The sequence below is a fragment of the Callionymus lyra genome, chromosome 15 (assembly GCF_982586985.1).
Source record: "Callionymus lyra chromosome 15, fCalLyr1.hap1.1, whole genome shotgun sequence".
Taxonomy (NCBI): domain Eukaryota; kingdom Metazoa; phylum Chordata; class Actinopteri; order Syngnathiformes; family Callionymidae; genus Callionymus; species Callionymus lyra.
In genome coordinates this window covers 6,147,209-6,152,208 of record NC_141832.1, presented here as the reverse complement: position 1 = coordinate 6,152,208, position 5,000 = coordinate 6,147,209, and positions in this window count along the sequence as shown.

Here is a 5,000-nt window from a genome sequence, read left to right as displayed (position 1 = left end):
CAACAACACCATCAACAACAGCGTCAACAACATAATGAACATCATCAACAACCTTGTCAACAACATCATGAACATAGTCAACAACACCATCGACAACAGCGTCAACAACACCATCAACAACAGCAAAAACATTGTCAACACCGTCAACTACACCGTCGACAACAACAATGAACATCGTCAACAACATCATAAACATCATCAACAACATTTTCATTATCGTCATGAACATCATCAACAACATTGTCAACAGTGTCAACAACATTGTCATCATTGTCATGAACATCATCAACAACAGTGTCAACAACATTGTCATCATCGTCATGAACATCATCAATAACATTGTCAACAACATTGTCATCATCGTCATGAACATCATCAACAACAGTGTCAACAACATTGTCATCATCGTCATGAACATCATCAACAACAGTGTCAACAACATTGTCATCATCGTCATGAACATCATCAACAACATTGTCAACACCGTCAACAACACCGTCAACAACATCATGAATATCGTCAACAACATCATGAACATCATCAACAACATTGTCAACACCTTCAACAACATCATGAACATCATCAACAACATTGTCAACACCATCAACTACACCGTCAACAACATCATCAAAAATATTGTGAACAACATCCAGAACCACATGGTCAACAACATCATCAACAACCTCATCAACACCGTCAACAACATCATGAACGTCATCAACAACATTGTCACCGTCAACTACACCGTCAACAACATCATGAACATAGTCAACAACACCATCAACAACATAGTCAACAACATCATCATCAACAGCGTCAACAACATAATGAACACCATCAACAACAGCATCAACAATATAATGAACATCATCAACAACAGCGTCAACAACATAATGAACATCATCAACAACCTTGTCAACAACATCATGAACATAGTCAACAACAGCATCAACAACAGCGTCAACAACATCATCATCAACAGGGTCAACAACATAATGAACACCATGAACAACATAATGAACATCATCAACAACCTTGTCAACAACATCATGAACATAGTCAACAACACCATCAACAACAGCGTCAACAACATAATGAACATCATCAACAACCTTGTCAACAACATCATGAACATAGTCAACAACACCATCAACAACAGCGTCAACAACACCATCAACAACAGCAAAAACATTGTCAACACCGTCAACTACACCGTCGACAACATCATGAACATCGTCAACAACATCATAAACATCATCAACAACATTTTCACTATCGTCATGAACATCATCAACAACATTGTCAACAGTGTCAACAACATTGTCATCATCGTCATGAACATCATCAACAACAGTGTCAACAACATTGTCATCATCGTCATGAACATCATCAACAACATTGTCAACACCGTCAACAACACCGTCAACAACATCATGAATATCGTCAACAACATCATGAACATCATCAACAACATTGTCAACACCTTCAACAACATCATGAACATCATCAACAACATTGTCAACACCGTCAACTACACCGTCAACAACATCATCAATAATATTGTGAACAACATCCAGAACCACATGGTCAACAACATCATCAACAACCTCATCAACACCGTCAACAACATCATGAACGTCATCAACAACATTGTCAACACCGTCAACTACACCGTCAACAACATCATGAACATCATCAACAACATTGTCAACACCTTCAACAACATCATGAACGTCATCAACAACATTGTCAACACCGTCAACTACACCGTCAACAACATCATGAACATCATCAACAACATTGTCAACACCTTCAACAACATCATGAACGTCATCAACAACATTGTCAACACCGTCAACTACACCGTCAACAACATCATGAACATAGTCAACAACTCCATCAACAACATAGTCAACAACATCATCATCAACACCGTCAACTACACCGTCAACAACATCATCAATAATATTGTGAACAACATCCAGAACCACATGGTCAACAACATCATCAACAACATCATCAACACCGTCAACGAAATCATGAACAACATCGTCAACAACATTTCCACAGAGAGGAAACAAACACTGTCACACCACTTACTTACTTTCACGTCAATCAAGGTCGTCTCGTAAATGGAAGTTTGTTTATTTTAGCAGCGACTGAAACTGAGAGTGATTGACGACAGTTTGTTTAAACAAATGAAAAGACGCCGACAGGCTTCGACAACCATCGTCTCCAGAAGTTGATGTTATAGAAGAAACAAGAGAAACATTGATTTAAACATTTGATTCAACGCAACAGACATTCTGGGCCACTTTGATCCGCTGCTGCCCCCTAGACTTGTGTTTATCTGCTCATTAATGTATTTAAACTGTTTTAATGTCTTTGTTTTTGACTCTGATTCTGAAATACTATGAATAGAAGGATGTATTTGTAAAGCTTTATCTGAGCTGTAACTCTGTAAGCTGATGATGTTGTTTCTCTGGTTCATTATTAAATCATCGTTAAGTTGTATTTGAAAAGCAACTGCCACGACCTGACAAAACACACATTAAGACGGATTAGACTCACAAATGTGTTGCAGTGAAGCACGAGGAAGTCACAGAGTGTTCGTACGACGCCTGCAGACAAACGTCACCTTCAGACGGAGAATCATTCACGGGTGGAATCGACGTTTGTGAGTATTTTCAACAGTTGTACACGCTTGACAAAGACTTTCAGTAGTATTACCCCACAAATCCCTGTAGCATTACTCAGCGAGTCTCAGTAGTATTACTCCACAAGTCTCAGTAGCATTACTCCACAAATCCCTGTAGTATTACTCTATAAGTCTCAGTAGTATTACTCCACAAGTCTCAGTAGCATTACTCCACAAATCCCTGTAGTATTACTCTATAAGTCTCAGTAGTATTACTCCACAAGTCTCAGTAGCATTACTCCACAAATCCCTGTAGTATTACTCTATAAGTCTCAGTAGTATTACTCCGCAAATCCCTGTAGTAATACTCCATGAGTCTCATTAGTATTATTTCGCACACCCTGTAGTATTACTCTGTGAGTCTCAGTAGTATTACACCGCAAATCCCTGTATTATTACTCAGCGAGTCTCAGTAGTATTACTCCGAAAATCCCTGTAGTATTACTCTGCGAATCTCAGTAGTATTATTTCGCAAATCCCTGTAGTATTACTCCGTGAGTCTCAGTAGTGTTACTCTGCAATTCCCTGTAGTATTACTCCGTGAGTCTCATTAGTATTACTCTGCAATTCCTTGTAGTATTACTCCGTGAGTCTCAGTAGTATTACTCTGCAATTCCCTGTAGTATTACTCTGTGAGTCTCAGTAGTATTACTCTGCAATTCCTTGTAGTATTACTCCGTGAGTCTCAGTAGTATTACTCTGCAATTCCCTGTAGTATTACTCTGTGAGTCTCAGTAGTATTACTCTGCAATTCCTTGTAGTATTACTCCGTGAGTCTCGGTAGTATTACTCTGCAATTCCTTGTAGTATTACTCCGTGAGTCTCAGTAGTATTACTCTGCAATTCCCTGTAGTATTACTCCGTGAGTCTCAGTAGTATTACTCTGCAATTCCTTGTAGTATTACTCCGTGAGTCTCAGTAGTATTACTCTGCAATTCCCTGTAGTATTACTCCGTGAGTCTCATTAGTATTACTCTGCAATTCCTTGTAGTATTATTTAACGGTCGTTCATAAACGCTTGTCCGTCAACATGATTCACAACTTTATTGACACAACGCTCTCCAGGTTCCATGTCACATGACCAAATCTCTCACGCCTGATTGGTCGAGAGCAGCTTCACTCAGGTGTGTTTATGTTGAACCAGGTAAGACACGACGTTTAAACGTTTATTGATTTTTGGTTCTGGTGTCGACACAACAGATTATTTTAATCATGTCTGTGTTAAAAAAAGACTTTAATTTATGACAAGAGTCTTTAAATATGTTATAACTACAAATAATATAATAAATATGTATATATAATAATTAATAGGATTTATTTGCTAACAATAGCACGTTAGCTTCTTTAGCTAGCACAACAACCATCGAACCAAATGACTTATTGAAAAGATATAACCAGGACTCGACACCTGTGAGTGAAGGTAAGAAACTGACCAATAGGAGACAAGAAATATTAAAACAAAATGAATCGTTTTTTGACGGCATTAACGGAAACGCCCCCTGCTGGAGAAACGGCGCCCGTGCTTCATTCATAAACACGTTTAATATTGATTTCTTTATGTATATATAAATTACACGTTTTATTTTTATAATTAATAATTAAAATTGAGATTTTTATGAATCGTAACAGTATTTATGTTGTTCTTAACTTGACACACAATTAATAGTAATTCATTTCTAGTTAAATATAAAATCATTTTCTTCATGTTTTACATTAAATCATGTTTTTCTATTTACCTGATTCATTCAAGTTTCAAATAAGAGTTTGTTCGTTAACGAGGTCAAAGTTTAAATGAGGTCAAAGTTTAAACGAGGTCAAAGACTGTGGTCGGTGCTGAAGGTTCAGAACTCTCCTTCAGAACTCCAGGTTCATGTCAGGAATGTTCAGGATCAGACTTGTGTGGACCGGCAGCATCAGGAACCAGCTGTGGTGACGTCTTGCTCAAGGGCAGGTTTTCAACACGAGTCCAGGACGATGACGGCGCAGCAGAGGAAACAAAGGTCAGAGAAACAAAAGAGTTTCTAGGAGGCGAGACGTGGACTCTTTGTCTCCCGCAGGTGTGTTGGTTCTGGTTCTTCTCTCTCGCTCCAGGTCTGCTCGGATGATTCTGGGCCGGACTTCAGTTCCTGAGGTTCTGGTGTGTTTCCTACAATAATGATGTCAACCTGAGAAACCAGTGTGTTTGTAGAAATACTCGTAATACTCACATTTTCAACCTTTACTCAGGAAAATATTAAACACTCGATACTAAATAGTTCGTATATTTACTGTAGAAACTACAAGGATGAACTTGATAAAAACC